The sequence below is a fragment of the Nerophis lumbriciformis genome, linkage group LG01, assembly GCF_033978685.3.
Source record: "Nerophis lumbriciformis linkage group LG01, RoL_Nlum_v2.1, whole genome shotgun sequence".
Classification (NCBI taxonomy): Eukaryota; Metazoa; Chordata; class Actinopteri; order Syngnathiformes; family Syngnathidae; genus Nerophis; species Nerophis lumbriciformis.
In genome coordinates this window covers 64948571-64970924 of record NC_084548.2, presented here as the reverse complement: position 1 = coordinate 64970924, position 22354 = coordinate 64948571, and the positions used below count along the sequence as shown (strand labels likewise).

The window sequence follows — 22354 nt, the reverse complement described above, 5'->3', positions numbered from 1 at the left end:
CTCAGTGATGTTAACTAGGGACCCCCAGAATAAATAGAGGAGCACGTGGGACTGTACCTTAGAGTGTAGGGTGAAACTGCAACTGAGTGTGCAGCCCAATACGTCTCTCCACATGAGCAAAATTCAACTCTGTCTCTGCTTGATTCCTTGTTTCTTGTCACGTTTAATAGTTTGGTGTTTGAACCTGACACATAGAGATCTTCGTCCAGAAGGAAAGGCGAATGGACTTCATTTACAAGTAAAGGTAAGATAAACTGTCTAGTGCAGGGGTCCCCAAACTACGGCCCGCGGGCCAGATGCGGCCCGCCATAGTCCAAAATCCGGCCCGCGTGAAGTCCTAAGGTCTAAAAAAAATAAAATAAATTATTATTATCATTATTATTTTTTAAATATATATATATTTTTTTTAATCTTTCCTTTCTAATCCATTTTCCACCGCGTGTTACTCTCGGTGTCTCCTAGCCGCTCAGGCTTATCATATTGTCTAAAAATGCATTTTCCCATCGATAACGTGACATCATTGCTTGCGCCGCAGTGTCGGGCGAGCATGCAGCAAGTGCGCGCTCTTTCAGTCAATTAGTGCTTGAGGAATATATTATATTTATATTTACAGCCCGGACCCCGGCCTAATTGTTTTAACCCAAGTCAAAAAGTTTGGGGACCCCTGGTCTAACTGTGTTAATTGTGTGCCAAGTGTGTTGAAATGTTTTATTCTAGCATCTTACTGTGTGTTTTTGTGATTTTAAGCCGATGCCATTGCATCATGCTGTAATGTTTGTAAATTTGACTTGTGAGTCAGTGACTTAGCATCATACTGTATGTTGTAAATCTGATTGGGGGTCAGTGGCTCCCCAACCTCAAACCTCACTGCACGTCACTGAAATCTAGCATTTATAAATCTATGTAGAGTAAAGCAGCTGTAACAGTGTAGTTAAAAGTGGCTGTTAAGTCATTCCTGCCAGCAGTATGGAGATCAACTCTACATTGTGTCAATCAGCAGTTGCCACTTTGATCCTAAATTTGGCGACTTTCAAATCCTCTTGGCGTCTTTACTCAATTAAACAACGCAGAACAAAAGTGATTCAAATCAAAACAAATACAAATCAACAGAAGAATGTTCGTTTGCATTCCGCATCAAACTTAGCTTCTTTTTTTTTTAACTCCCTTTTTATCGCTACTATGAGACGATGACGTCATCTAGCGACTTCTGGCGACTTTTACAACAGCCAATAGCTACTCTCCTTACTGAGGAGGTCATGACACTGTTCAGCACCAGACGTCCTCCAAGCACCGCCTCACCATTTCCACCATGTGGAGCCAAATTCAAGTGAGTAAGGTTGATATTCCAATGCTTGTATTCTTTAATTAGTTATTTTCTCACTAAGCAGGGTTTTACAGTATGATTGATGTTGATTATGAACGTGTTCAAACATGTACTGTCGAGTGAAATTGTCTAGTTTTATGCTAGCAGTGCAGCAGCAATATTTATGTCTTCATTCAGGTAACTTTCACCCATATAACTAACTCTGTGTTTATTGTGCTTGTTACTAGTGATCATTTCACCCATATAACTAACTCTGTGTTTATTGTACTTGTTACTAGTGATCATTTCACCCATATAACTAACTCTGTGTTTATTGTACTTGTTACTAGTGATCATTTCACCCATATAACTAACTAACTGTGTGTTTATTGTGTCTGCTACTAGTGATCATTTCACCCATATAACTAACTGGTTATTGTGCTTGTTACTAGTGATCATTTCACCCATATAACTAACTCTGTGTTTATTGTGCTTGTTACTAGTGATCATTTCACCCATATAACTAACTGTGTGTTTATTGTGTCTGCTACTAGTGATCATTTCACCCATATAACTAACTGTGTTTATTGTGTTTGCTACTAGTGAACATTTCACCCATATAACGAACTAACTCTGTGTTTATTGTGCTTGTTACTAGTGATCATTTCCCCCATATAACTAACTAACTGTGTTTATTGTGTCTGCTACTAGTGAACAGTTCACCCATATAACTAACTAACTCTGTGTTTATTGTGTCTGCTACTAGTGAACATTTCACCCATATAACTAACTAACTGTGTGTTTATTGTTTCTGCTACTAGTGATCATTTCACCCATATAACTAACTGTGTGTTTATTGTGTCTGCTACTAGTGATAATTTCACCCATATAACTAACTGTGTTTTGCTACTAGTGATCATTTCACCCATACAACTAACTAACTATGTGTTTATTGTGCTTGTTACTAGTGATAATTTGACCCATATAACTAACTATTTATTGTGCTTGCTACTAGTGATCATTTCACCCATGTAACTAACTAACTATGTGTTTATTGTGCTTGCTACTAGTGATCATTTCACCCATGTAACTAACTGTGTGTTTATTGTGTCTACTACTAGTGATAATTTCACCCATATAACTAACTGTGTTTATTGTGCTTGCTACTCGTGATCATTTCACCCATATAACTAACTAACTATGTGTTTATTGCGTACTACTAATGATCATTTCACCCATGTAACTAACTAACTGTGTGTTTATTGTTTCTGCTACTAGTGATCATTTCACCCATATAACTAACTGTGTGTTTATTGCGCTTGTTACTAGTGATCATTTCACCCATATAACTAAATGTGTGTTTATTGTGCTTGTTACTAGTGATAATTTCACCCATATGACTAACTAACTGTGTGTTTATTATTTCTGCTACTAGTGATTATTTCACCCATATAACTGTGTGTTTATTGTGCTTGTTACTAGTGATCATTTCACCCATATAACTAACTAACTGTGTGTTTATTGTTTCTGCTACTAGTGATCATTTCACCCATATAACTAACTGTGTGTTTATTGTGTCTGCTACTAGTGATCATTTTACCCATATAACTAACTAACTGTGTGTTTATTGTGCTTGCTACTAGTGATCATTTCACCCATATAACTAACTAACTGTGTGTTTATTGTGTCTGCTACTAGTGATCATTTTACCCATATAACTAACTGTTTATTGTGCTTGTTACTAGTGATCATTTCACCCATATAACTGTGTTTTTTGTGTCTGCTACTAGTGATCATTTCACCCATATAACTGTGTGTTTATTGTGCTTGTTACTAGTGATAATTTCACCCATATAACTAACTGTGTGTTGATTGTGTCTGCTACTAGTGATCATTTTACCCATATAACTAACTAACTGTGTGTTCATTGTGCTTTGTTACTAGTGATCATTTCACCCATATAACTACCTGTTTATTGTGCTTGTTACTGTCGAGTTACTGAATTACATACGTGAGTCCAGCTGTACTTTATAATGTGGATACTTTTATTAGCTCAATCACAACAGGTATCTCGCTCTCTAGGTCACTCCCACACTGTCTCCCGCTCCGTCGCACCTCGTGACGTCATAGCCTGTCGACTCTGTAGTTCTCCCATAATACAATCACACCACATCTCCCCTTTCTAGAATCAATGGGTAGACTGCCATTGATTCAACAGACCTTGAGGATTATTTTGCCTCGTGGTTGGAAGGTCTGCTCCTATATGAGCCTGTACCAGACAATCAAACACACACACATATTTTACCCTTAGAACAATCCACTTCAACATCAATACTCAAACATCCATCCTATACTAATCCTGTACTGTCCTCACCCTAAGCCCTGCAACTGACTTGAACATTTACAGTACAATAAAACATATCCAAAACGCTCCAATTACACTTTTCTGTCTTTTCCCACATACAGTAACATTCTTTTTTTTCATTAGAGTCTCTGTAATGTCTCTAGGAAACAAAATTATAGGTCCAACCTAGTTGGTCTCACCACAGCCCTCCCAGACCTGGTTCTAGGAGTAGGAGTAGATGGAGGTTCTGGAACACACTGCTGCGATGGTTCTGCTGAAGGTTGCTCCGGAACGCCCCCCAGGAATGGCTCTGCTGCACCATGGCCACTCTGCTCCGGCAAGGATCCCATAGGGATGAGATGACGACGGTTCCGTCTGATGGTCCCATGGGGCCCTTCCACCAGATACGATCGTGGAGTGGTGTGACGTCCGATGATAGCTCCGGCTTTCTTTTGGTCCTTGATCCACACGTCCTGTCCCGGATTCAGTCTGTCAAGGTTCATTGCACGATGCCGCAGGTTGTAGCGTTGTGCATCTTTTGTCCTCTTCTCCCCTTCTCTCCGCATAACAGCTTCACTATCAGGAAGAGCAGGATTTAGCAAAGCAGGAAGGATAGGCACTGTTGTGCGGAGCCTCCTCCCCATGAGAAGCTGCGCTGGACTATACCCATTGTCGAGAGGGGTAGCCCTGTAAGCGAGCAAAGCAAGATAGGGGTCATCTGCTTTCTTTAGGAGACCTTTCACCGTCTGTACTGCACGTTCGGCTTCGGCGTTACCTTGAGGATATCTTGGGCTACTGGTAACGTGCCGGAATCCGTAAGAATGTGCAAACTCGGCGAAGCCTGCTCCAGAGAACTGGGGCCCTCCATCCGAAACGAGAAGATCCGGGATTCCGTGACGTGCATATATCGATTTTAGGTGGTGGATTACATCATTTGACCTTGTGGAGGTCAGCAAAGCAATCTCCACGTACCTTGACATGTAGTCCACTACCAGCAGGTAGGTCTTGGTACCGAGCATGAATAAATCAGCTCCTAACTTCTCCCATGGTCGGCCTGGGTATGGTGACGGCATCAGCGGCTCCCTGTGGTTCTGTCTCTCCTTACAGCATGTTCGGCAGTTGAGAACCAATTCATTCAGCTGCTGGCTCAGCCCGGGCCACCATACTGACTGCCGTGCCCGCTGTCTACACTTCACCACGCCTTGGTGTCCTTCATGCAATTTGGCGAGAACATCATTTCTCATTGTAGAAGGGATGACGAGCCTGTGTCCCTTCAGCAAGACACCATCTTGAACTGTAAGGAACGCCTGCTCTGCCCTGTACAGCCTGAGTGCTGGTTCTTTGGAACCGTGTGCTGGCCAGCCTTCAGCACACAGCTGCATCACCTGTGCACACACACTGTCTCTCTGCAGCTGCTCTCTCAGCTCCTCCAGGTAGTCAGCGCTTGCAGGTAGGTTCTCCAGTACCATGTCCACATAGATGTTGGTTTCTTCAAACAGCTCTTTGTCCGCTGCTGTCTCCTCTCTCTTAACAGGAGCTCGTGACAGCGTATCAGCTGTCCACAGGAACTTCCCTGGCACATGAGAAATAGAATAAGAATAGCGCATCAGACGCATTCTGAAGCGTTGGATCCGTGGAGGTAGAGCATCCAGTGCTTGAGACCCCAGAAGACTCAGGAGAGGCTTGTGATCCGTCTCCATCTGGAAATGTTTCCCGATGAGGAAGTTGCGGAACCTCTCACAGGCCCAGGTCAGCCCCAAAGCTTCCTTCTCTACTTGGGCGTATCTCTGCTCTGTTGGCGTGAGAGACCGCGACATGTAGGCTACTGGCCTCCACTCTTCGTCCCACTTTTGTAGCAGTACGCCTCCCAACCCGTACGATGACGCGTCTGCTGAGACTTTGCACTCTCTGTTGGGATCGTACATGGCTAGCACTGGTGTAGACGTGAGTGCATCCTTTAGATCCTGGAAGGCCCTTGCCTGGTCGACGCCCCACACCCAGCAGTTCTTTTTCGACAGGAGATCTCGCAGAGGCTTGTCTCTCTCGGCCAGCTGCGGCACAAACTTCCCAAGTTGATTTATCATTCCAAGAAAACTTCTCAACTCAGTCACAGTTGTTGGCTCCTGCATCTTCCTCACAGCTTCTGTTTTACTTGGGTCTGGGCTGATGCCACTGGTGGAGAGCACGTGGCCTAGAAAGGTCACCTCTGACTTTGACAGATCGCACTTATCGACATTCAGAGTGATGCCTGCCTTTTGGATCTTTTCTAGCGTGGCATGCAGGCGAGCATCATGCTCCTTTTGTGTTCGGCCCCACACCAGCACGTCGTCCATGTGGCAAACAACGCCCTCAAGCCCTTCTGTGACCTCCGTCACCATCCGGTTCTGAAAATGTTCGGGGGCGGATGCTATGCCAAACGGTAGCCGTCTGAAGTAATAGCGCCCGAAGGGTGTAATGAAAGTTGTCAGTTTTGATGAATCTGCAGTTAGAGGAATTTGCCAAAACCCCATGTTTGCATCCAGCTTACTAAAAATTTTGGCTCCAGCCAGCATTCCCAGTGTTTCCTCCACTGATGGCAGGATGAACTTTTCCCTACACACTGACTCGTTGAGTTTGGTGAGATCGACACATATACGTACAGCACCTGTCTTTTTGGGCACCACCACTATGCCAGCGCACCAGTCTGTTGGCTCCTCAATTCTACTTATCACCCCGAGTTGTTCCATGCGGGACAGTTCCTGCTTGACTTTGTCCATTAAAGGCAATGGAATCCTCCTTGGTGTCTTAAGTGAGAATGGTTCCGCCCCTGGACTCAGCTTGATGGCATATGGCTGCCGTACTTGTCCGAGCCCGGTGCATAATTTTGGGTAGTGCTCCTTTAATGTCTCCATAGTAACGCTGTCTAGGCGTGCTACAAGCCCCAGCCTACAGCTCACAGATCTTCCCAGCAGGGCAGTATGCACATGACGAGCGATGTACACATCCTCCCTCTCTGACTTTTCCCCTCTCCTCAGCAGCAAACTGGCGACGCCCACCACGTCGAGGGGATTTCTTCCTGGTCCCAGGAGTGGCTTTGTTGCCTTTCTGAGACTAGGTGGATCATTTCTGCATGTGTTTAGGAACACTGAGTGAGGCAAGACTGTCACATCAGCACCTGTGTCTATTTTGAATGTCACACTGCTCTCATGGATGCCAATTTTGACCATCCAAGGATCCCCATCCTCCGTGACACTGCCGAGGAAGATTTCCTCCTCATCCTCTTCAACTTCATGCACTGATTTGGACTTGCACACACGCTTGTAATGTCCCCTCCTCCCACATGCATGGCATCTCACTTCATTAGCAGGACAGTCACTTTTTGGATGGGATGGAGAGCTGCCACAATTTTGACACGATGACTGTGCGCCCTTGTCCTTGCTGTACTGAGTACTGTGTGGCTTGTACTTTGGGCTATCAGCATATTGAGGTTTATTTTTAGCAGACTTGAAGTTGCTCTTGAACACTCTATCAACAGACTTTGCATCACTTGCCTCTGATCTGGTGGTGTCCCCTCGGAGAGTAGACTGCTGCCTTTTCACCTCCTCGCTCTGTCGTGCCATTCTTATGGCTTTATCCAAGGTTAGATCCGCGTCCAACTGCATGCGTTCAGACAGCCCCTTGTCTTGCAATCCGACGACAAGTCTGTCTCTGATCAGTTCATTGTGTAGCATCCCGTAGCTACAATGCTCCGCCAGCGCATATAGTGCAGTGACAAACGAATCCACACTCTCCCCTTCTTTCAGCTTGCGCATGTTAAACTTAGCACGCTCGTAGATAACATTTTTCTTCACAACAAAGAAGCCTTGTAATCCCTCGCGCACTCCCTGGTATGTACGTCTTTGAGCGGCCGTCAGATTTAACCCACGGAGAATATCATCCGCCTCGTCCCCCATGCAATTAATCAATGTGTTCACTTGATTGTCCTCGGAGCTTGCATTTAGGTTACTTGCCAGGCGAAATCTTTCGAATCTCCGGATCCATTTGTCCCACTCTTGTGGATTGGAAAAGTCAAAGGACTCCGGTGGCTGGATGTTGAACGTAGCGCACGGTCCCACGGCAACCACCGGCGCGTTGGGTGGCCGTGCAGGCGCTGCAGCGGCTCCGTCCTCCTCGCTCATGTTGTCCTTACTTCTTTATCCCTTGACGCGTACAAACTATATTTCCACTTGGCTCACACTCCACATTAACTACAGGACTTCTGACACCATGTCGAGTTACTGAATTACATACGTGAGTCCAGCTGTACTTTATAATGTGGATACTTTTATTAGCTCAATCACAACAGGTATCTCGCTCTCTAGGTCACTCCCACACTGTCTCCCGCTCCGTCGCACCTCGTGACGTCATAGCCTGTCGACTCTGTAGTTCTCCCATAATACAATCACACCACAGTTACTAGTGATCATTTCACCCATATAACTAACTAACTGTGTGTTTATTGTGTCTGCTACTAGTGATAATTTTACCCATATAACTAACTGTTTATTGTGCTTGTTACTAGTGATCATTTCACCCATATAACTAACTGTGTTTATTGTGCTTGCTACTAGTAATCATTTTACCCATATAACTAACTGTGTGTTTATTGTGCTTGTTACTAGTGATCATTTCACCCATATAACTAACTAACTGTGTGTTTATTGTGTCTGCTACTAGTGATCATTTCACCCATATAACTAACTGTGTTTATTGTGCTTGCTACTAGTAATCATTTTACCCATATAACTAACTGTGTGTTTATTGTGCTTGTTACTAGTGTTAATTTCACCCATATAACTAACTGTGTGTTTATTGTGTCTGCTACTAGTGATCATTTCACCCATATAACTAACTAACTGTGTGTTTATTGTGTCTGCTACTAGTGATCATTTCACCCATATAACTAACTAACTGTGTGTTTATTGTTTCTGCTACTAGTGATCATTTCACCCATCTAACTAACTAACTGTGTGTTTATTGTGTTTGCTACTAGTGATCATGTTGCCACCTGTCTTATGGCATAGTTTTAACAAGTAAATGGTCGTTTGTTTAGTATGCTAATGATCGCTTATTAGCATGTATGCTAGGTGTTTAGCTGTGGACTAGAACTTGGTCAGTCTTAGTTAAGTTGTAAGTTTACTTACTTACAGTCTTAGTTAAGTTGCATAAATGTTTATTAAGTGAATTGTGACTCCAGAATATCTACTATCTTGTTTTTCACAGACCCCAAATGAATTGAGTGGACTAACAGTTGGTAAGTTAGTTTATATTATACTGCAACAGTAGACATTATCCAGCATGTGATAGATATTATCTTAACTTACTTTATTAAACAGCATTAAATGTGAGCCAAATTAGACACATTAGCAGTAATTCATGTTGCCAGAAGTGATTGATAAATCATCTTTGCTCACAGTTAGCATGTCTTCATACTATACCAGCTGTTTAAAAAAGTATTACTTTCAAGTAATGTTTTATTTTCTATAAAAACACCACTTTTTACGCACATTAATAGGTAACTATTTGTTGACTGTTTTCTTGGTCATTAATGTTTTCTCTTTTTATATGTAAACAGAACATGTTGCTGCATGTCTTGTTTAGCCGAGAGCAGAATGTCAGGCTGTGTGATCCAACACTTGATGGCTTCCTAAAAGAAGGTCAGTCTTAGCGTCAAGATAAAACAATGTTACAATCAAGATGAGGGGAGTCCTGAACCAATATTCATATTGAATATTGGTCCAAAGTCAGCAACAAAACATGTATCAGATGATTTCAGCTTGCATTAAACAATGTTGCAGACTAAAACTGCAAATTTGTCAGTCATTATAAACAATTATCACGTAATTATTGTTGTACAGCATGTACACACACACAAACTCCCCAAGGCAGAAGCTTAATAGAAAGTATCCAGTAACAAACATGTTCGCATCATTCAACTTACTGCGTCATGAGCTTAATTTAAAGAATTATTGTGGCCGTTGGATGTACGCCAAATAAAACTAATTAGCACTCCACTTCAAAAGCATACATTTGGTTAGTGCTTTTGATACAAACCATTGTTCTCTTAAGTAATTTCACTCGGCCAATAATTTTCTAACATTCTACCATAAAAAAAATAAAAGTATGTACTTTTTTGTTGTAAGTTTAGTGTTTTTCATACCCAACATTGTTCTGTGAATAATATCACTTGATCAAGCCTTTTTAAACATTCCACACTATAAAATAATAAAAGTATGTTCTATAATTTGTGCTAATAAATCAGATTAATATCAGTGTTAGTTTTGTTTTAGTTCTAGTCTGACAATGCATTTTAGTGTAAGTCATATTTTAGTCATCTAAATGGATTTAGTTTTAGTGTAGGTAGTCAACATTTTAGTAAACTAAAATTACAGTCAATTTAGACAAAAGTTGAAAGGATAACGTATCTTTGAAGTTGACTTGGAATCTTCCGAGTCACATTGAGCAATGAAGAACTTGGTAAGCCCTGACCATCAACATTCATCTTCACATTTAATTTAAAGGTTGTAACGGAAGCATTCACATTTAATGCCTCTGCTCTGTTCATATAGCGTGGACACTTCGTGATCAGATACGACCGACAGACGATTCTGGATGTGGATAGATCGGGCCGTTATAGGCTGAAAGATGCGGGTACTTTCGACCTCCTCGCTAGCATGGGGATTCTTCGCCGTCTACATCCAGCGGCCTCGAAAGCAGCGGAGTTAAGTGCCAGCGAGGACCGTCAACGGAAGACACGTAAGCGGTGTGAGCGGAAGCAGAAGCGGGGATGCCGAGCGGGGCTAACAACAAAGCGAAAGGCTAATCCTCAAAGAAGCGCTAGTCCGGGTGAGAAGTTTGTTAAAATAGAACTAGCCAGCGCCAGGCTGGATAATACCTGCACACATAGCAATTCTCTTAGAATAATACACAACTCAAAAAAATGTTTTTTCTGTGTCAGAAGTAGACATGCACTCTACTGAGTTGGCAAGTTATGATGCGTTCGGTTTATCACAACATCAAGCAAACAATCGGAAAATTCCCGTCATATCAATTCCTAGATATGGTCGAAATTATTTAAAGTGCACTACACATAATAAACACAACATTATTAATATTGCTACTACGGATAATTTCAACAAAAACTCCTCAAAACAGCCCACTACCTATAATATGGGCTTCTTAAACATAAGATCATTATCTTCCAAAACGCTATTAGTTAATGAGGTCATTAGAGACAATAATCTTGACGTTATTGGTCTCGCCGAGACCTGGCTCAAACCAGACGATTTCTTTGCGCTGGGTGAGGCGTCTCCTCCTGGCTATGCGGGAGCGCATATTGCCCGTCCCATTAAAAGGGGTGGGGGAGTTGCACTCATACACAATAAAAACTTTAATCTTACCCCGAACCTAAATAATAAATATAACTCGTTTGAGATGCTTACTATGAGGTTTGTCACACCGCTGCCTCTCCACCTGGCTGTTATCTACCGCCCCCCAGGACCCAATTCGGACTTCATCAGTGAATTTTCAGAGTTCGTTGCTGATTTAGTGACGCACGCCGACAATATAATCATAATGGGGGACTTTAATATCCATATGAATACCCCATCGGACCCTCAGTGCATGGCGCTCCAGACTATAATTGATAGCTGTGGTCTTACACAAATAATAAATGAACCTACGCATCGCAACGGAAATACGATAGATCTAGTGCTGGTCAGGGGTGTCACCACCTCCAAAGTTACGATACTCCCGTATACTAAAGTAATGTCCGATCATTACCTTATAAAATTTGAAGTTCTGACTCATTGTCAACAAACTAATAATAATAACTACTATAGCAGCCGCAACATTAATGCTGCCACAACGATGACTCTTGCTGGCCTACTGCCTTCGGTAATGGCACCATTCCCAAATTATGTCGGCTCTATTGATAACCTCACTAACAACTTTAACGACGCCCTGCGCGACACCATTGATAGTATAGCACCGCTAAAGCTTAAAAGAGCCCCTAAAAGGCGCACCCCATGGTTTACTGAAGAAACTAGAGCCCATAAATTATCATGTAGAAAGCTGGAACGCAAATGGCGCGCTACTAAACTTGAGGTTTTCCATCAAGCATGGAGTGATAGTTTAATAACTTATAAACACATGCTTACCCTAGCTAAAGCTAAATATTACTCAAATCTCATCCACCTCAACAAAAATGATCCGAAATTTTTGTTTAGTACAGTAGCATCGCTAACCCAACAAGGGACTCCTCCCAGTAGCTCCACCCACTCAGCAGATGATTTTATGAATTTCTTTAATAAGAAAATTTAACTCATTAGAAAGGAGATTAAAGACAATGCATCGCAGCTACAACAGGGTTCTATTAACACAGATACGACTGTATCTACGAAGGATACCGCCCTCCAAAATAGTTTCTCTCTCTTTGATGAAATAACACTAGAGGAATTGTTAAGATGTGTCAATGGGACAAAACAAACAACATGTTTACTTGACCCATTTCCTGGGAAACTTATTAAGGAGCTTTTTGTATTATTAGGTCCATCACTGCTAAATATTATAAACTTATCACTTTCCTCTGGCACTGTTCCACTAGCATTCAAAAAAGCGGTTATTCATCCTTTGCTCAAAAGACCTAACCTCGATCCTGACCTCATGGTAAACTACCGGCCGGTGTCCCACCTTCCGTTTATCTCGAAAATCCTCGAAAAAATTGTCGCACAGCAGCTAAATGAACACTTAATGTCTAACAATCTCTGTGAACCTTTTCAATCCGGTTTCAGGGCAAATCACTCTACGGAGACAGCCCTCGCAAAAATGACTAATGATCTACTGCTAACGATGGATTCTGATGCGTCATCTATGTTGCTGCTTCTTGATCTTAGCGCTGCTTTCGATACCGTCGATCATAACATTTTATTAGAGCGTATCAAAACACGTATTGGTATGTCAGACTTAGCCTTGTCGTGGTTTAACTCTTATCTTACTGACAGGATGCAGTGCGTCTCCCATAACAATGTGACCTCGGACTATGTTAAGGTAACGTGCGGAGTCCCCCAAGGTCCGCTAACTTCTTGCAACTCAACACTAAGAAAACGGAAATGCTGATTATCGGTCCTGCTAAACACCGACATTTATTTGATAATACCACCTTAACATTTGACAACCAAACAATTACACAAAGCGACTCAGTAAAGAATCTGGGTATTATTTTCGACCCAACTCTCTCCTTTGAGTCACACATTAAGAGTGTTACTAAAACGGCCTTCTTTCATCTACGTAATATCGCTAAAATTCGTTCCATTTTGTCCACTAGCGACGCTGAGATCATTATTCATGCGTTCGTTACGTCTCGTCTCGATTACTGTAACGTATTATTTTCGGGTCTCCCTATGTCTAGCATTAAAAGATTACAGTTGGTACAAAATGCGGCTGCTAGACTTTTGACAAGAACAAGAAAGTTCGATCATATTACGCCTATACTGGCTCACCTGCACTGGCTTCCTGTGCACTTAAGATGTGACTTTAAGGTTTTACTACTTGCGTATAAAATACTACACGGTCTAGCTCCAGCCTATCTTGCCGATTGTATTGTACCATATGTCCCGGCAAGAAATCTGCGTTCAAAGAACTCCGGCTTATTAGTGATTCCCAGAGCCCAAAAAAAGTCTGCGGGCTGTAGAGCGTTTTCTATTCGGGCTCCAGTACTATGGAATGCCCTCCCGGTAACAGTTAGAGATGCTACCTCAGTAGAAACATTTAAGTCCCATCTCAAAACTCATTTGTATATTCTAGCCTTTGAATAGCCCCTCTTTTTTTAGACCAGTTGATCTGCCGTTTCTTTTCTTTTCTCCTCTGCTCCCCCCTATCCCTTGTGGAAGGGGAGACACACAGATCCGGTGGCCATGGATGGGGTGCTGGCTGTCCCGGGTCGGGACCCGGGGTGGACCGCTTGCCTGTATATCGGTTGGGAACATCTCTGCGCTGCTGACCCGTCTCCGCTCGGGATGGTTTCCTGCTGACCCCACTGTGGACTGGACTCTTACTGTTATGCTGGATCCACTATGGACTGGACTCTCACAATATTATGTTAGACCCACTCGACATCCATTGCATTCGGTCTCCCTAGAGGGGGGGGTTACCCACATATGCGGTCCTCTCCAAGGTTTCTCATAGTCATTCACATCGACGTCCCACTGGGGTGAGTTTTTCCTTGCCCTTATGTGGGCTATACCGAGGATGTCGTTGTGGCTTGTGCAGCCCTTTGAGACACTTGTGATTTAGGGCTATATAAATAAACATTGATTGATTGATTGATATTCTTTAAAACACATCATCCTTAAACTCAGCATCTGATGTTACTATTATTCTAAACTTCACCATGTGTAACACTCCGGAGTAAAGCAGCTGCTGCTGAAGGAAGTCCTAAAAGACCATGCCATGATGCAAAAGCGATAGGTGGCGCCAATGAAACAAAGAGTAACACATTTAAAGGGGTCTGAATACTTTTCGTACCCATTGTACTTTTCATCACCTCCATTTCATGCACAGTGTTGTGAGTTGCTCTATTGTCAGAGGTTGGTCACTAAATACTGCTGATCAATGTGATCTTGTAGGCTGGAACCAGTGTCCAGCAGCATCTGAACATCACCACCCAAAGCTGTCAGCCCTACCTTCTTGCTGAGGGAGCAACAAGAATCACACCTACTTCCTTGTGACTGACAGGTACGCACTTCCATCTATGGCAACAGCTTCTGTGGGAGCCCCTTAATGAACTCTTTGAAGCGTTTTATGTCTTTTATTACGTCATATAATTGATAAGTGATCATTTAGGCTTTCATACATAGCTTCTTCACTCTGGTGAAGTCCTTCAATGCAAGGTATTGTTGCAGGTTTTGTTTAGCTAAAAAAGATGACTTCCAAACAGAATTTTCTGAAGGTTCTCCCAAAATAGTGTAGTGAACCAAAGACACCCACACTGCTTACGCTCAAGAATTGTCTCTTAATCCAACTCTTGCCTAAGTTTTAGATGTGAAGAGTTCATGCTCATTTAATTCCCTGACATATTTTCACACAGCTGAGAACTTTTCAGTTGATGTGATGCATGACATTTTGGAAGGGGTGGCCCAGTATGATTGAAATTATTGTTCACATATGTCAAAGAACAAAATGTTACATTGGGTGGAATCAATTTAAGAATACAATGTTTTGAGTATGAATTCATGGAGAGAAACAAAAGGCAAGAAGCTGTGAATTTAGGTGGAGAGTTCAATGATTTTGGACTGAATGTGTTTTAGTCATGAGGAATATTCCCCTCATATTTGGAGATTTAATATACTCTACTGACCAACATTGGAGTTTACTTCTTTCATTGGTATGGACAGCATACATTGTATTTTCACCAATTTTATCACAAGGACTGTGTGTATATTTAAAACATTTGACTGTGGAACACCACAAATTGTTCAAGATGTTGTATCACCAGAACATTTTTTTTTACCAATGCACCATTTTCTTGTCCATCATCCATGTTGCATCCGGAAAGTAGGACCTGGACTTTATAGTCGGTGCACGCTATATGAGGGAAAGCACTTTTCCCCCCAAGAAACAGCTCAATTAATTAAAAAAATATTACAAAAACACTTGCTAGAAAACACCAGACTCATATGGCATGTGTTCAGCAATCTTCAACAATCTTTAGTCGGTTGGATATTGAACAATGAAAACTGGTGTGTTTAAAAATGGTCAAAGGAGGTTGTGTAATTGCCATGGCAACAATGCAAGTGCCCAGTAATGTTCAACTTCTGAAAGTTATCTGGGCTAAACTCAGTGGGTTTGTGTACTGCCCACATTTGGTCATTTGTAGCAAATTAGAGAAATAAATGCTTGTGTTTTACCAGATTAAGTCAATTCTAATTATAAACAAGACACTTTAGCTTCTCACTTGACCTTTTATGTACAGTAACCATTCAAGAACATGTCCATGCTTATGGAGTGACCAGGTCAAAGCAAAACTTAGTGGTGTTCCATGTTGACAACCTGCATGATCCCAGCCCTTTTGACATACAAATGTCATGTAGAGAATGATAGAGCTTTGTTTGTGGTGCCATTTTGTGTTCTCTGGTGAGCTAGCATTGCTCATTTCAGTATTGATGAAAATGTAATAAATGTTGTTGCTGTAAATGTATATGTATTAATTTCTGATGCGTTACTAATTTAGTAATATAGAGCATAATATAAATATGTAGCAAAATAACACTGCAGGTAAGTAAAAATTACTACAAATTGGTGTTAAGTGTTATCATATTACTCTGACCAGTGTGGAAAAGCAACAGTGTTAAATATTTTTTACACATTTCATTGTTAATTGTGACACTAAATTGAGTAGAATTAACTCTGAAAAGTTGACACTGGCCATAGAGTAAATTTTACTCTAATTTTAAGTGGGACCAAATGTAATCTGAAACAGTTAATATCAACTCTTTAAGAGTTAATCCAACATGCGTTTGCATTTTTTTTTTTTTTTTACTGTGTAGTAATATTAATAATTAAGATAGAAAACACAATAAGATCATTAAAAATGTAAGGATTGAACATGATCAGTAAAAAGCCTGATTAAAAAGGTGTGTCTTTGTGAGGTCGAGTTAATAACGTTCAGTATCATGGCAAATCATCAATTTGACCATCAAAGTTTGACGCCTTATGGAGTAGGCTAAATTACTTTGTTCAGCTCAGTTTATTTATTTAACTCTTGTGTATTGTTCATATTGTTGTTACTCAGCCAGGGTTTGTGGGTCTGATAGACCCGTTGCATTTTGTGGCTCTTAATGCCTCACAATCAAACACTTTTATGTTAAAATACTGAACAGATGTTTACCTTTTCCCAATAAACATCTGTTCAGTATTTTAACATAAAAGTGTTTGATTGTGAGGCATTAAAAGCCACAAAATGCAACGGGTCCATCAGACCCACAAATGTTGGCTGAGTAACAACAATATGAACATTGCACGGAAAATTTCTCTGCCAGTTTCTGCATCTCACAGGGATACTTATTTTGTGTTTCTGCACCTGCGGTTCCCACACAAGGTTGCAACATTGTTTGTCAACACTGTCTGCTCTCATTTTCTCGCACATTTGACCCTCTGATGTTCTGTGTACCTACATTCTGTCCTCCTCCTGTCTAGGCCTGCTGTGTGTGTGTGCGCGCGCGTGCGTGCGTGCGTGCGGTACACAGAACATCAATTTCCACACTTCTTTTAGCCCTGGGTCCAGTGGACCCGGACATCTTATATGTAATAGAAATGTGTACGGTGTGTGGTCATTAAATATGTATTCTGATATATGTTCTTCACAGAAAATGAGCCAAAGACAGTGTGTCTCAGTTTGAAAAAGGTATTAATTGTATCATTTTTCTTTTAATAAAAAATGAAAACCGGTCCCACAGACCCGAACACCACACAAGCACATTTAAAAACAAGCCCAGTTGGCCAAAGTGCTGTACAGACATAAGAAACAATTTGCAACAAAAAAAGGGGCACATAGTGTCACATTTATATTGTAACATGGAAGGATGAATACAATACAATAGCTTAAAAGAAGTGCAGAATCACCTAAAATACTATAATGTAATAATTAATAAATATACAAAACAAGAAATAAAAACAACCAAGAGATCCTGTCTAACTGGATTTGAACGTCATGGAGTAAAAAAAAATATTTTTAGCCTAGATTTAAATTGTCTCAGAGACTGGGAGGACCTAATAGATAGTGGAAGGTTGTTCCACAGTCTGGGCCCTGCCACTGAGAAGGTTCTATCTCCTATGGTTTTTAGCCATGAAGACCTCAGGGTCCTGCTGGGACAAAAAGGCTGCAGCAGCTCAATAAGATAGGGCGGGGGCTACTTGGTGTAAGCATTTATAAATATTGAGTACAATTTTAAAATGAACTATAAAAGTAACTGGGAGCATAATAATAAACGGAACAGTTCCAATATGTCAGGAGCAGCGATAATAATAAATGGAACAATACAATAGGTCACGATCAGCAATAATAATAATTACAACATTTACAATAGATCTTTAGCAGTTCTGCTGCTCGTGACCTAACAAGTGCAAATAAATGAGGTTTCTTCTCTGGCTTTCATACAGGGTTTCTGCAGATATCAGCAGATCTAATTTAATGCTATTTTAATGCCACTTAAAACACATTTAATGCCCGTGTCCTATTGCAGGTAGTTATTATATATAATCAAAAACGTACTATTGTCTATATAGACACAATTCTAAACATTTGACAATATTAATCTTGAATAGTTGAACAGCTTACATTAACTGTTACTCTGTAGTGAATTAAAATTGACTCACAAGATTGTTTAATCTGGGGATGTATTTTTCTGTAGTGGTAGCAGCAGCTGTCAGTTGTGGTGGCGACAGCAGAGGTTGCTTTGTGGGTCACGCCCGAAGAAATTTTGCACCGTTAACCGCCGCCTGCCTTGAATCGCCGATTTGAGATGAGCTAAAAGCATTTGTTACTTTATTGAATTAAATGTTTAGTAATGCCTGTGGATATAAATTGTAATGCTTTTTAATGCCATTTAAGGACAAAATCCGTTCAGTGAATTTTAATACTCACCCGGAAAAACCCTGTCATGTTTTCGATTTTCAGATTAATCGCAATTCTTATTTGTAACGATTCTTAATCGCTTCAAAAACATCAAAAATTGATTTAAATTATTATAATTGTTTTCAATCTGTTTTGTCCAGCCACTCAGACAAATCATGTTGTTGATGTAGATGATCATATCTACTGTACAGATTTACTTTAGAAAAGTGTGGGATACTTATCTTACCTTATTTGTATTTGACTTCATTAAATGTTTGGGTAAAATTTTATTAAACAAAAACACATTTATTTAATGTAATGTATAAATTGTTCATAACTGTTTATTTTATGGAGGAATGTAGTTAATCATAGAACCGGCATCTAATGTTATTAAAAAAAAGGATTGGTTTTGAATCGAGAATCAATTCTGAATCAAATCGTGTGGTGCCCAAAGATTCACAGCCCTACAAGTTTACATTTCTTTGTGCTATTATCTTGCAAATGTAAGAGGTCATTAGCCCAATTATGGCTTTATAGATAAAAGTGTACCAATGCCTTAAATTTCAAGTAGAAAGATCTGGCCATCCTATGTGAGAGTACAACTCACAAAGTTGTTCCTTTTTTAAGTTACCGTCTGTATGTAAGAGCTGTAGAACATTATGTTATCAATTTGACCCATTTTCTACCAGTTACTGCTATTAGCATGTAGCATTTCCTTCTTGGTTGACAAAGGGTAAATGGCTAGAATCCCCCCCTAGTGTTTGGGAGGTGCATAGCGTTTGGCCAATGAATTACAGAGCTGTGTACGAAAATGAAAAGACATAATTACAAGTATCCAAGTGTTACAGTGCAAGTGACCCCACCAAAGGCAGCAAAAACATTTGATCGTTACTCGTTTTTTAAGACATAACCATAAAAAAAAAGAGACCGTATAACACGAGGAGCAGTTTGATGATGAGCAAAGCACATCTCCTTCTCATCTTCAAGTGTGACCACGCTCCTCAGTGGTCGCTCTGTGTCCCAGTGCTCAAAAGATCCTGGAGGAAAAGGATGACAGCACAAGAATCCAAGTGGAAGTGTTAGCTGAAAGACGAGTTTGGATGCGTAAACGGTCCATGTGAGCTAGGCCTGGGCGATATGGCCTAAAAATAAAATCTCAGATTTTTTCACAAGAAAGTCGATTTACAGTCAGTTGTTCTAGGTGTGTTGCCGCAAATCTCAACTACTGACAACACTTTTCTTTTCTTTAGAACAACGTCTCGCTCTCGTTAGTGTTAGCATTAGCTAAGTTTTGCTAGGTGTGAATCTCCGCTAAAAAATTAGGGTGGAAGCTCCTCAGGACAAAACATATTTTAAATCTACTTACTGTGTTCCGACTGCTTTCATCCGTTGAGTTCTCTGAGCGCTAGGTACCCTCGTCACCAGCTGTCAGACAAACACAAACACACCGTGACCTCAACGCCTCACATTTTGTACCTTTACTTCTTTCAAAGGTATGAAGAGTCCAGAACTTTTATGGTAGTCAGAATGCTAACGTAGGGGATCAAATACTCATGTTCCCACTGTACATCTAGAGGGTGCATCTTCACTCGTATCAGATCTTTGATGTGTGACTCCATTGGTTGAGAAACATCAAGAAGCAGAGTGGTGCACTTCTACTTCCTGTCAAAAGTTAGATGTGTGACACGTTTACATTGCCTGCGTGTCAGCAGGTCACGTGACTCGGGACAGGGTATCTTATCATCCATCCATTTCTACCGTACATTTTAATTAGGGCTATCAAACGATTAACATTTATATTTAAAATAAATTATGATTTTTCACATTTTGTCCATAGTTAACTCATAATTAATCAAGGTTAATCACAGATAGTTTATCAGCTTTAATAAGTCTACCTTACACCAGTGGTTTTCAAACTTATTTTCACTAAGTACCACCTCAGAAAACACTTGGCTACCACCATAATGACCAGCATTAAAACACGGTAGCGGAGAACAGGTTTTATTTAACAAGTATATTTAATATTTTTGGCCACTAACGTTCCACACAGTTTGAACAGTAACACTGTGTTTGAATATCAGTAAATAAAACACGTCACGTCATTACAATATTTAATTGATTCTTTGGCGAACCACTAGATGGAGCCGTACGACAGCTTGAGAATCACTGCCTGAGAATCTAAACATAATTGTCAAGTTTTGAATACTATCAACATGGGACTGGATTTTTTTTTTTTTTTTTTTGCACGTTTGTTATACATTATGCTTTTTAAAACAGCTTAACACAAACACTTCACACACGCGCACCACTTCTGACACAGGCACACATTTACTATAAATAACAATTATACTATAGCATAAAAAAGTGCCTGGGTCAACATGTCGGGTGTGCTTTCCTTAGATTACCGTTTAGTATCATTACTCCACAATACTGATCGGTCGCAGAATTAGGGGTGTTGACACCCATTTTGCAATTTCTGTGTAAAGTTTGTTGTTGTTCGTCGTGGGATGTGATGAGGACTCGGCTCATGTCGGCGGCAGATGGCTTCGGTCTTGTCGGGAGACCCTGCTGTGGGACTTTGGGTAACTTTGCCATTTAGTGTGCCCTTTTATTTGTCCGTTTCTGCTCGGTCTTTGTTCCCGCAGCACCTGTGTGTTTTCCCGCACTTACGGTGAGGGCTGACAGTCACACATCAGGCAAAGGGAAATAAAAAGTGCTGTTAAAGGAAATTAGCATTAACTCGTTACCCATCCATCCATCCATTTTCTGCCGCGGAGCGATTTGGTTGAGTCGGTAGCAGTCACCTCATTCGATCAGAATCAGCTGTGAATCTTTAGATTCATCGATTAACAGACCGGGTGTTGCACGAGACTATCAATCAGTTGACAGGGGGATGCCTCTAGATCAGCAAACTGGGGTGGTGGTTTCTCTTTTTAAAAAGAGGAACCAGAAGGGGTGTTCCAACTATCGTGGGATCACACTCCTCAGCCTTCCTGGATTGAAGAGGAGCATTGTGGTTTTCGTCCTGGTCGCGGAACTGTGGACCAATTCCTTAAGGGTGCATGGGTGTTTGCCCAATCAGTCTACATGTGTTTTGTAGACTTAGAGAAGGCATTCGTTCGTGTCCCTTGGGAAGTCCTGATGAGAGTGCTCAAAGAGTATGGACATACCTCTATGACCAGTGTCAGAGCTTGGTCCGCATTGCCTGCATTAAGTCGAACCCGTTTCCAGTGAAGGTTGGACCCCGCCAGGACTGCCCTTTGTCACAAATTCTGTTTACAACTTTTATGGACAGAATTTCTAGGCTCAGTCAGGGCGTTGAGGGGATCCGGTTTGGTGGCTGCAGGATCAGGTTTCTGCTTTTTGCGGATGATGTGCTGGCTTCACCTGGCCAGGATTTATGGCTCTCACTGGATCGGTTTGCAGCTGAATGTGAATCGACTGGGATGTAAATCAGAACTTACGACTTCGAGTCCATGGCTCTCACCCAGAAAAAGGAGGAGATCCTGTCCCTAGTGGAGGACTTCAAGTACCTCTGGGTTTTTCTTGTTCATGAGTAAGGGAAGAGTGGATTGTGATATCGACAGGTGAATAGTGATGCGGACCCTACATCGGTCCGTCGGGGTGAAAAGGGAGCTGAGCTGGAAGGCAAAGCTCTCAATTTACTAGTCGCTCAATGTCCCTAGACTCACCTATGGTCATGAGCTCTGGGTTATGACCGAAAAGACAAAATCATGGGTACAAGCGGCCGAAATGAGTTTCCTTCATTGGGTGGCGGGGCTCTCCCTTAGCGATAGGTTGAGAAGCTCTGTCGGTCTGAAGGCCCCTCGAACGCTTCGGAATCCCCGGGAAGAGGTGGACGAAGTAGTTGGGGAGAGGGAAGTCTGGAATTATCTGCTTAGGCTGAAGTCCTCCCGCGACCCGACATCCGATAAGCGGAAGAAGATGGGTGGATGGATGGCATTTTTATATCATCCGATCAAAGAAACTTGTTTAATAGATAGTCTTTTTTGGTCCATGTCTAAAAATAAATATATTTGACATGTGATTCTGTTGTCGTTTTACTTTATCTTTGCCT

At 41.3% G+C, this 22354-nt stretch overlaps 1 protein-coding gene and 1 long non-coding RNA gene across 3 annotated transcripts in view; one reads left to right on the top strand and one right to left on the bottom strand.

Moving 5' to 3' along the window:
- The window catches only part of LOC133612392 (class I histocompatibility antigen, F10 alpha chain-like), a 91448-nt gene that overhangs the window by 64291 nt on the left and 4803 nt on the right, over nt 1-22354 (bottom strand). Inside the window, exon 6 of the mRNA XM_072914437.1 lies at nt 19643-19701. The gene's annotated coding sequence lies outside the window, so the exon portion shown is untranslated. The remainder of the gene's footprint in view (nt 1-19642; nt 19702-22354) is intronic.
- LOC133571505 (uncharacterized) overlaps nt 135-22354 on the top strand; it is a 30912-nt gene continuing 8692 nt past the window's right edge. Inside the window, exons 1-6 of one of the 2 annotated variants that reach the window (XR_012050762.1) lie at nt 135-244; nt 1185-1327; nt 8889-8919; nt 9241-9322; nt 10235-10421; nt 14291-14399. This is a non-coding gene — a long non-coding RNA (uncharacterized lncRNA). Of the gene's footprint in view, nt 245-1184; nt 1328-8888; nt 8920-9240; nt 9323-10234; nt 10422-14290; nt 15144-22354 lie in introns of those variants that run through there. The other variant, XR_009810445.2, reaches the window with a different exon arrangement.